Below are 12,637 nucleotides of genomic sequence, written 5' to 3' on the forward strand. Positions count from 1 at the left end.
ACTGATAGTCTATATGTTAATAGTGCCATGATAGCTGTAAGGAGGTACACGATTACTTGCGAGGTTATTAAAGCAGAGTGATATTGCACGTTTGCTGATGAAGAGAAAATGTTGTGCATCCTGAGTGTAGCAACACAATATCCTGTTAGTGGGCAGAGGCATTCAGATGTTGAGGTTTGTTCTCCAACTTTGCCTTAACATATATCATAGCATTTTGTATTTTCACTTCCTCTTCGTTTATTCTCCTTTTTGGGGCTGAGAAATCTGCTGAAATATGAACCTTTGGGACTGCAGCGATTGTTTCTATAAGGCCTGTAAGGAGGACTAATTTTATACTGGTGTAGTTCCTGATTATCTTTGTCCCACATTAAATGTGTGACTGTCTGTCTCCAAACATGTTAAGGGTCATTCTTAATTTGGTATATCCCACTGCGATACATCAACCAATGTGTCCCTGAGCAAGACACTTAACCCATAGTTGCTCAAGAGGCATGCAACCTCTGACATATATATATATATATATATATATATATATATATATACATATATTTATAGCAATTTTAAGTCGCTTTGGATAAAAGCGTCAGCTAAATGACATGTAATGTAATATATAGTTATAATAGATGAAAGGGAATACAAAAGGTGTCACAACCTGGTTTAAGATTTGTTTAAGACAAAAAGTGGACTGCCCTGCACTGCGGTTACCTTCAGCATGCCACAGATGCGTTCACCATGCTGACTGCCTCTTCTGAGCCCCGATCAGACACAGCATGTTTTAGCAGGCTGGGGCAGCTTGTTGTTTTTTAATAGTTTGCCTGTTGGGTAATTTTAATTTGGGTGTTTGGGTGCTTTGTGGCTTTCCCCCTCTCTCTTCCATTAACAGCGTTATTACTTCTCCCTTTTCTTCCTATAATTTCCTGAAGAAACACAAACCTTAGCTCAGGCATTATAATAGTATGCTGTTTGTGAGATGATGTCATTGTCAGTTGTATTGGCCAATCAGACGCCTGCACACCTGACAGAGAAGTCAGTTTACAGTTTACAGCCCCTGCAGAGGAAAAAGCTAGAGGATGGTTCAGTTATTTAGTTATTAGTTGTGTGTTCCAGAAGCTTCAAAAGCACATTTAAATAAAGGTTATAAACATACAATGCCCTGGCTCTTTAACAGTTACATACATAGTGGTTTGTAGTGTTTTTGTGACAAGTCTATTTTGTGAGGATTTACACAGATCTATTTGAGGGTTGACAAAGTTAAAATGAAAAGCTCTTTCGCCCTAATATTTTGCAGAAAACTCATTGACCTCATACATTGAAACTAGAACATGGAGGATCTACGTCATTTTCCTCGTGTTTTTTTATCTCCCAGTTTGATAAGATAAGTCAGATAAGATCCAGTAAAGCTTGGCATTATCACGTACTTAAGGGTAAATGAGAAATAAGAGCTACCGTATTGTTAATATAAATACTTGACGTGACAAATTCAAAACTTACATTTAGTTAGGCTAGTGCCATGTTTTTAAATAGATAATATAATATATACTTCAGGTAGTTCTTGCAAAATATAGCTCTGGTTTGCTAAAGTGGAATATGCAATGAGGGTAATAAAGACAAGCGACGGAAATGTAATGCAATTTACTGATGAGAACTCTGGACTTTAAGTCTTAAGGGTTTTCCGATAAGGACTTGCAGCCTTAGCTAATTTTTTGTAATAAAAGTTGCACACCAGTAATACAGGCTCAACTGTTAATCACAGGGTTAGCTGGGGGAGCATGCTTTATGGTTCTTTCCTTTTCTTTGGGTTTTCTCACCATGTGTCATATTTCTCTCGACATGAAGCAAGTATTTTTTCTGCTATCAGGTAAGAGTCTTTATAGCTCAATAGAGCTGCAAAGATTAATCTATTAATCGATTAGTTGTTAAACTTTTAAATTAATCGCCAACTATTTTGATAATCGATTAGTCAGTTTGAATAATTTTTTTAAGACAAAAGTTAAAATTCTTTGATTCCAGCTTGTTAAATGTGAATATTTTCTACTGTCTTCTCTCAGTGACAGTAAACTGAATATCTTTGAGTTGTGGACAAAACAAGACATTTGAGGACTTCATCTTGGGCGTTGGGAAACACTGATTCACATTTTTCACCATTTTCTGACATTTTAGAGACCAAACAACGAATCGATTAATCGAGAAAATAATCAACAGATTAATTGACTATGAAAATAATTGTTAGTTGCAGCCCTATAGCTCAATATTATCTTTAAGGTAGTGTACATTATTTATTTTCATGCTGCTTAAATAAGGAGTGTAGCGCTGTCATTCATATAAACTACAGAATGACAAGTATGTGCAATGTCAATAGTGTTTGGAAAACGTACGTTTGATTGTGGAATGTGTCTATGTTGTGAGATAGCTTTGAGATGAGAAAAAGACTGTCATGATGGCATTGAAGTATATAGTCACATTCCCCACTCAGATTCTCTTCTTGTTATCTCTTTGTAATAAAAATCTCTCTCTGCAGTATTGTTGGTCATAGTGTCCTCTTGTCATGATGGGGGGTTCAACTGTACATCTGGAGAGTGTCTTCCTGCTGGACTCGTCTGTGATTTTAAGAAGGACTGTGAAGATGGCTCAGATGAGGACTTTTGTGGTATGCTGACAGTTTGGCAAAAGTTTTTCAAATTAAGTCTACTTTAATTGAACTTGTTTTAACTAAATGTCCTCATAGAACATGAGACCCTCAAGAATTTGGTATTTAGAATGCATTATTTGCCTTTTTATTACACAAAAACAAAACATAAATACAATAATAAATAGTATAATCCAAAGGAATGTGATTACTTTATGTCGTCGTCCCTCCCCCCCGTTGTTAAGGTTCATGTGACTTTGAGCATCACTCCTGTGGTTGGATCGACACCAGTGGTGCTTCCTACTGCTGGACACGGCAGATGGCAAACATCACCTCGGTACCTGGACTGGACCATACCACAAATAGTCCCTTTGGTAAACATTAATCTTCTCCGATGTTTCATTTTGTGTCATTACTCTGTTGATAACTCATTTTAAACAGTGACATACGGTGACATTTTAAATTTGTAATATTAATGTTTTCTTAGATAACAAGATCTAGCCTTTGATGATAATCTTATTATTGGATATTTGTCTGCTGGATACAGGACATGTCATGCATATAGATGGAAAACAAGGAGGGGTTTTGTCTGTGGCTAAATTGGAGTATTCTGTTGACAAGCTGGCAGCTCTGGGATGCCAGATCAGGTACTAAAAACATACAATGTTTTAAAGATATGTGTTTTACAATTAGATATGTCCTTGACTGACAATTATTTCACTAGGATTGTTATTGAATATGCCATACACCCTGTGCTAGCTGTTTCCTGTTTTGTGATCTGGCAATGTTTTTCAGGTTCTGGTATCATATTTACAATAACAAGTCGTCGTCATCATCGTCATATCTGGAATTAGCACTGGTCAGCGGCAGGACTGAGGAAAAGCTGCTTCCGGATATTTCCAAAAGTATGACGGACGGTTGGGAGAATGCCACAGCTTTCATCGGTAATCGCCCAGGAGGATACAAGGTTTGTGAAATGTCCTGTATGCTTTCAGGCTGTTCACAGACATAGTCATCTGAAACAATCGTACATGAACCTGCTTAGAAATCAGAGGGAAAAAAAGATGCTTTTTGCAACTGCAGAACTAAACAAAATTGTTTAAGTTTTCTTTAGCATCGATGGAATTCAGTGATAGTTGTCCATCTACGGGTACATTGCAAATAGGAACTCAAGTTGTAGCCAACCTACCTCACTGAATCCATGGCAACATAAAATGTCACATCCCCAAAGCATTATGGGAACTGTAGTTTCAAAACTTAGAGCATGATTAGCTGCAGAATAGAAGTAAGCCAAAGACAATCAATAGGAGTGATAAAGGGGGAACCCTGAGCTTGAAGAAAAAGTAAGGTATGACCTTTTTTAAATACTTTTACTCCTCTACTTATTTTGTATCTGTATCTTTAATTTGACTTAGATATATGGTGTAGCTCTCCTAAATTTTTATTTCTAAATCTTTATTGTACCTCTACATTTATTGTATCTTTATCTGATCTGCTTCCTGTTCTTATATAACAACTCATTTCCCCTGGAGGATCAATAAAACACCTTAGGTTCAATTATTTCGCTTGGCATCATGTTTACTTTACCGCACTTATTCCTCAATAGATTTGGTTGGTATTAGAAGGTGGAATCTCTATGCACCTAACAATTTGATTTGATTCTGATTATTTTTTATTTCTATACATGATTTTTTGTTTCTCACTGTGTAACTACTTTCTACTTTTAAAACATATATTTGTAATGATCCTTAATTAAACTAAACAGATCAATTTGCTTCCACAATCTATTACTACTACAATAGTAGTAACAAATGTATGAGATGAATCTACAGGAAGGTTGCATTTGCCAACATACTGTATTTCCCAGCATTGCAAAGAACTAACAAGAAAAGAAACTTAATAGAAGCCCAAATACTTCCTAACGCTAGCTTTTAAGCCAGGCAGTGCTCACCAAAACTCAAGACGTAGCCTCACTTGGAACATAAACACAATGCACATGTTAATGTCCGTTACGTTTCACCATCCAATTGGTTCAGCCGAAAGGAACGTACAGGCAGCTCTTACAAAACTTTTACAGGCTATCACAATGTCTTTACAGATATACAGACACACAGCAAACCTGGGCCAGGTAGATCTAAGATATCGGATGTACTGGTTGGTTTCTAGGCTTCGAGGCAAAAATGAAGCTGCCATGTACATAAAGTCTGTGGGTTGCTAGGACTTGTAGTGTGCTTAAAGGCAACAGGGTACATGCACAATACACAGGGAGTGAACAGCAGTGGGTGGTCAGTACGAGCCTTATTTTTTATTTATTTTTTTTAAAGAAATTAATCTTGTTACAGTAATCTGCTTCTTCCTAAATCATTTTGAATATTGAGTTTCAGAACAATTGTAGAGTAAAACACTTTTCACACTTTCACTTTCTACAGCTGCGGTTTTCATTCCACCCTCCATTTATGGATGACAGGGACGTTATGTTGGACGATATCAGCTTTGAGAATTGTGTAGAGGGAGATGTACCTGCAGGATCAGACCAACTTTCATGCGATTTTGAAAATGACACCTGTTCATGGTACCCTGACTACACTGCCAGCCTTTTGTGGAAAAGGAAAAATAAGGAAATAAAGAAAGGCGAGTATCTTACCGACAGTAAATAAGAATTGTGTTTTAGAAATTACTTTGTGGGAACTTCCCCATCATATTTAAGTAAAATGCACCATGTAAGCACAATATAAATTGAAATAAAAAAAGGCCTCAAACGTTTATTTTAATTTAAGGTTGCTCTACAAGGCTTGACGTTATGTAACAATGCAGGTGATGCTATCATTTTAGTTCATAATGTGTGTGAAAAGGCTGCCTTTCTCCCTTTTCACTAGCCTCTGCTCCAAACATAAACAATGTTTTGTGTCTGCTTAATTCTTAATTTCAGTGCAATGTTTTAGTTTATTTGCTACTTTATCATAGGCCTGTTTAGTGGGTTTATGGGTTCATAGTATTTAGCTATGGTTCCGCCTGTGATGTGGGAAGGTATAAATCAGCTGCTCACCAGCTCAATTAAGGAGAGTATATTCTGAGGGGCTGGGCACTCCTAATGTGTAGAACAATAGGTAAGATAGTTCTGCAGTGAATTACATTTTTAGAATATTTGGGGTGCTTTTGTTGTGGGTGCACATATGTATAAAAATGTATTCAAATGTAATAGTATTTTTGCTTTCTCGGGTTAACTCACCCGTGCAGGTGGAAGGTTCCAATTAGGTGAGGCTGAGAGGTTAAAAGTGCCTTCAGAAGAAGGAGGAAGCTAGAAAGGACTTGACAGCTTGCTGTGAGGTTGTGGTTTTGTTAGTTTTATGTTATTTTGCCTCAGTTAAATTTAGTTTTTGTATCTATCTGGGTTCAGTTTGGGCCATTTGTTTGAGTATGTTTTTGTTGTTGTTTTGTTAATAAACACCACAGTTTTTGCACCTCAAAAGCTTCTTGTCCAGCATCCTCAAAACGCCCTACCACCTCATCGGCCTTGGCAGGAGGTGGGTGGGTGGTTTGACAATGTGCAGTAGTGGTGCTAACAGTATTACATGACCACAGCCAAAATGCCTCTCAGTGATCCTTTAGCTTTTGTGGCCCTCAAAGGTCTAAATATCCATTGCCCTTTAAGTTGGTAATCCAGCCTTATAAACAACTCAGCGGACTTACAGGTTGACACATATGAGCATGTTCTGTTTATTGCTTATTTTATTGGGTTTCTATTAGCTTCTGCTATAGCTGTTGCTGATCCTCAAAATAAAATATTAACACATTCATGAGAGCAAGAAGAAAAAAGTATAAGGACATTTTGATTCTCAAATACTAAATTAATATATATAAATAATACATTTTTGATTTCATATATATGATTGAATTTGTAAGCACACTGAGTACTTGATTGATTGAAAAAAAGAATTGAAGAAAATACACCATTTTTACTCATTTGGTTTCTTCCTCCACAGACTACTACATGTTCATAACTACTGCATACAACCTGAATATATCGTCAGCAGCCAGACTCATCGGCTTCCCTCCTGTAGGTCAAGTATGTGTGAGCTTCTGGTACCACATATTTGGCAACAGCATTGGTACGTGCCTCACTGTCCATAGCTACACTTCTACAACATATTCATTAAATAGGTAATTCAATATATAATACATTTAATTGAATTAAATCCATAGTCATGCACAGAAAAAAAGCAACTTATCAGATCCATACAGTTCAGATTCATTTTAACCACCTTTAGCTTTTTCTCTTTATTCAGGTTCATTGAGGTTTATTAAAAAGCAGTCTGGTGAAGCAGAGACGGTTGTATGGATGAGAACTGGCACCCAGGGAAACAAATGGAGATTTGTAGATCTTACCTTCCACATTAAAGAACCAACACAGGTGCTTTTAAAAGTGTAAATACATATGTTTCATGACAAAGTTAAACTCTTTGTTATCTTTAAACCCACTCCTCATTTCATTTATCTTGTTCCTCAGTTTATAATAGAAGCTGTGGTGGGTGGTACACAAGGCAGCATAGCAATTGATGACATAATGGTGTCCAGCAGTGAGGCTGGCTCTTGTCCGGCTGAGAGAGAGTGCACCTTCCAGGGTTCCCTTTGTGGTCTGCTGCCCCAACCGTCTGCAAACTTCACCTGGAGCCGGATCACAGGGGCGTCCCAACCAGCCAACTCTTCAGGCCCAGCCACAGATCACACTCTGGGGACAGAGCAAGGTTTGCAACTCCTTGATATACAGTCTCAGCTGGCTATTTTTTCAAATCATGTCAGAACTAGAGAGAGGTCATTTTTTGTCAGACTCAGACTTTTAGTTCCTCCATACAAAGAAACTGGGAAGGCTATTGGATTTGGAAAGGATGATGTGTTGTAGTAAATAATAAATGTAGTCATTGCAGATTACTTTGTGTGATTCCATGCTTCATAAAGCCACTTATACACAAACTTACATGGGTATACAAACACACACTCTCAAATGCAAATCAGCATGTGCATAACTCCACCTTATTGTGTAGGTTATTACCTCAGTGCCCAGTTGTGGAGTCACCCTGTTGGGTCCAGAGGCACAGTGATGACTGCAGAGATGGAGCCCACCCCTCCTGAAGGGGAATGCCTGATGTTCTGGTACTACATGGAGGGAAATGGAGTGGGGGAACTCACTGTTTCCCTTCAAACCCCTGACGACAACAACAGTGGCCAGCTCTGGACCAGAAGTGGGGATCAGGGGAAGCACTGGAGGCACGGAAGAGTGACGCTTCTCAATCCCAGTACACCGTATCAGGTAGCTGGTAGTTAGTTATCAGATAATAATCTTACAATTCCCTTGCCTTTCTTTTTTTCTAACTTCATATTTTATGCTTTGTACACTCAATGTACATCTGCAATCTGAGTTACTGTATCAAATGGGTATCTTCCAAAATAACAGTATAATTAGTATAAATTTTTTTCTATCTATTCCTTTGCTGCAGCACAGCAAGGAAACAGAAAGAGGACATTTGGTACTAAACAGACAATAGCAGTTGAAAATAAAACTGAATTAGTTTTAGAATGGGATCTTTATTTGTTGGACTGGAGGGCCGACACCTAATAACTCTTTTAACATACATAATGTCATGTGACTATTGTTTTCTTTAAGTTTATATATTATGTGTAGATTAGGACATTTAGCTCAGCTTTGTCAGCAGAGACGCTTAGTATTTTGAAATAAGTCCGACTTCCTCAATCATACAGAACGTAAAAGACAAAGCTATGTAGAAATCACACAGGTTGACTTACAAGTTCAAATTAATTTGTCATTCTGAGTGACAGGTGATTTTTGAGGCGGTGGTTGGGAATGGACCGAGGAGAGATATCGTCATTGACGACCTCACTGTCCTGAATGGCGCTTGTCCCCCGTCAGGTTAGTGGCTGCTCCAAACTTTGAACTTTAGAGTTAAAATAAAAGATGAAAATTTGTGTTCTAGTGTTTGCAGCGGTTTTTTGTAACTTGTGGATGTTATTCCTTGCAGGTTTTTGTGACTTTGAAATGGACTTCTGTGGTTGGGTGAACAATCCTCCAGCAGAGTCCGGAGTGGACTGGGACTGGCTCTCGGGTGGCAGTAATGGTCAGCTTATTCCAAAAAGGGACCACTCCACAAATTCTGCTTTGGGTAAGTCACAACACACATACCTTAACTACCTGCATCATTGTGAGTGTGGTATTTTGTAAGCTGAGTCCTTTGCAGCGGCCCAGGCTCGAATCCAACCTGCAGCCCTTTGCTAAGTGTCATCCCCTCTATCACTCCCCCCTTTCCTGTCCATCCACTGTTACTAAAAGTAAATGGGAAAAGCCCCAAAAATAATCCTACAAAATGTTTCAAGACTGCCTTTAATGAACAATATAAACATTGAAACAGGTTGTGTTTGCAGTGACCATTGATCCTGTTTATACTGGCCATTTAAAAAGCATGTCCTAATGTGCTTTCAATGTAAGTGATGGAGGACAACAATTACAGTGCTTCTGTAGATAAGGCTAAATAAGTCTGAGTTTGGCTAAATAAGTGGATATATTCCAAAGTCACAGTCTTATTAGTATAAAATTCCCTCTTTGTCATGTCCACGGACAGTGGTTCCTTGCTGAGCTTTGGTAGAGGGATACTAAAATTGAGAAGCAATTTCAAACTAAAGATACAGTAACTTTGGAAGATACCCAGTTGATTCATCTACCTCAGACTGCTGCAGCCTTATATTAACTTCAGATAAACTTATTTAACACACTTTTGTACAGAACAAGGACTGTATATTGTGTCACCCATCACTTACATTATAAACTGATCTCTTATTGGCCAGTATGAATAGGAGGAATTATTATAGCAAGAAAAAGCTGTTTCAATGTTCATATAAGAACCTACCCTTTAAATGTTTCAACACTTGTCAGTCAAGCATTTAAATACCTCTAACCCTTGTGATTAATGGAGCCTCTCAGACTTCAGGTGACTGAATATAGACATAATGTAAATCTGAAACGCACGTGCATGTGCAGGATCCTGGATATTTTACGTTTTTCTCTCTCTCTCTCTATAGGCCACTTTGCATTCTTCACACCCTCAAAATCTAATAGAGAAGAAATAGCCCAACTGGAGAGTGAGACAATGGAGGGAGTAGACCGAGCTTGCCTGGAGATCTGGCACTACGCCAGCGGGTGGTTAGCTAATAGTGAGTACAGTCTTTTGTCAATGACTTGAAACTCAATAAGCGTTGGTTTGGTCATTTGAAGGTCATCATTGTTAAAACATGTTTAAATTGTGTTGGAAACAACAAACATTGTAATATATGATATGATAGTTGGTAATTTAATGTAAACACTGTTAAAACTGCAGCCAAATATAACCCAGACACCAAAATGTGTACTCTGTGCAGCCAGATTTAGTTTTAACTTAAACGTATTTTTTGACAAATCTCTAAATTAAACTATTTTACGAAGAATGTTTCTGCCAAGATAGCAGCACCACATAAAACATAGAGGTTACAAAACATACAGACACACTTATGGTGAATTATATATATAAAGAATAACCAAGAATCTTAAAACAAGATCAATCAAACTAAACAAATAATGATAAAATAACTGCAAGATAACAGCAATAAATACGAGATATGCAGTTGATTTAAAATAAATAAGGACAATTGATTTAAATAACCCTAAAAGAGATGACAGTGATGATTACAATAAATTATATCATAATATTCCAATACATATATAATTAAATAAATAAATAGTTTAGTTTAGATATTTATCATCATAGTCATATCAGTCACTCAGTGTAATTCAATTTCAATTCAATTTTATGCATTGTATCAAATCATAACAAGAGTTATCTCAAGACACTTTACAGATAGAGCAGGTCTAGACCACACTCTATAATTAACAAAGACTCAACAATGCCAGTAATTCCCCCAAGAGCAAGCATTTAGTGCAACAGTGGCGAGGAAAAACTCCCTTTTAGGAACAAACCTCAGACAGAGCCAGGCTCTTGGTAGGTGGTGTCTGACGGTGCCGGTTGGGGGTGTGATAAACAGTGGCAATAATAGTCACAGTAAAGATGATGGAACTATGACTAGAAATAGTATTTGTAGTAGTTCATGAAACATACATGTAAACATATCATACTTTTAGACCGTGTGGAATAAAATGAATTTCCTAACTGCAAAGCAACTAAAAGCGGGCAAAAAAGAGGAAAATGTATGTTACGGGTCCTTACTGGGGTGAGATAACCAGTAAAGGTGTATTGCAATTTACTGTATTACAGCACATATATTACACAGCACACTGTGCATATACGCATGCAAAAAGGGGGCCTACAAATACCAAATACCAGCATGAGGTCTTATAACTGAGAGGGCTTCTGGTTATGTATTGGTGCTCTAATCCTCATGTTTGTGTCTGATTGAATCATCAAGAAGAAGAAACATTCTCAAAACGCAAATTTCGACTTGTTGATGAATTTTGGTGCTTCCAGAGCCCTCATTCATTACACTGACAGTGTTTGTGAATGACACTGCTGGGCTGCATCCTGTGTGGAATACAAGTGGATATATGAATCACACGTGGATCCAAGACAGGGTGGACTACAATGCATCAGGGCGTCACCAGGTAAGGCGAAACGAATAATTTCATAGTAACCCCGGATAACGTTTATTGAGAAAAAATAAATCAGTGTATATTTCTAAATGAACTTTCATCCTTTATCACAGATTATTTTACAAGCCAGTGCCTCTAACGATGGAAGCTTTGCCTTGGACGACATCCACATCATCAGGGGCAGGTTTTGTGATGACATTATCCCAACCACCACTCCGAACCCTGCCACCACAACCACCACTGCTCCTGCCTCCGCCATAGACTGCACTTTTGAGCAAGGTGACTCATCAAACAGGGGAGACTGTGATTCGTCTCATATCGTCTATCATAAAGTATCAAGGTCAACATTTGATTGACTCAATAACTGAATACCAAATGGAAGTTGTACGATTTTTTAGCTACAGTAGACTAATACTAAATTACTTCATACTGTAGCTGTTAATGTGAACTGTATATCTCCATTGTTCTGGTAATATGTGAGTTTTACTTAAGGCCATTTGGATATTTGTATACCTTGGGTAAAAAGGATATTGCCTATGTTACAAATAAAGTATTTTAATATATAAAATGACATGTTGTAAAACAGGTCTATGCAGTTGGGTCCAGGATGTCAGTGGTGATTTGAACTGGACTCTCAGTAGTGGACTTCAAGTGGACCAGCCATGGGATGGACCTCAGTATGATCATACTGTTGAAAATAACCAAGGTATTGACTATTGACGATAACATAAGCACAGACACTAGAAGTATTTGATTAACGCTGGAAGTAAACAACAATTTGTCAGAAATACAAACAATTTGAAGACATTGTCTTTGGTTCTGAGAAAATGTGAAGGTCATTTTTCTCAATTTTCTGACATCTATGAACTAAAATGTTTAATATTATAATCAAAATAATATCTGAGTTAGTTGCAGCCCTATACATGATCACTTATTGCTAGAGGTCAGCATGTGTTTAAATAAATAACCTATGAGTTGAATTGCAGCACTGCCATGTCAAAGAAAGAGCTCTGATCTAGTGCTATGCTGTCTTCAGTGTTTTGCTTCACAGTCTGGCAGCCCTCTCTGAGTTTTCTTTGTCCACCAAGGCTTCTATTTACTGTTGAATGGATCTGGGTCTAAGGATGGGGAGAGAGCAGCCATCTCTGTTCCTGTCATCAATCTTACATCACATATCTGTGTTGGATTCTGGTACTTCATGCTCGGGCCTTCAGTGTCCACCCTTGACCTGATGGTTAAGACAGTATGTACTCTAGTTAGTACTACTTCAAACTACTTCTGTTACAGGTGTCAGTACTTTTGAGCTGTAATGACTTGCTTTGTTCTAGAATTCATCTGAGCTGTTAGTCTGGACTCGCCAAAGG

Source organism: Perca flavescens, chromosome 12, assembly GCF_004354835.1.
Source record: "Perca flavescens isolate YP-PL-M2 chromosome 12, PFLA_1.0, whole genome shotgun sequence".
In the NCBI taxonomy this organism is placed as follows: Eukaryota; Metazoa; Chordata; class Actinopteri; order Perciformes; family Percidae; genus Perca; species Perca flavescens.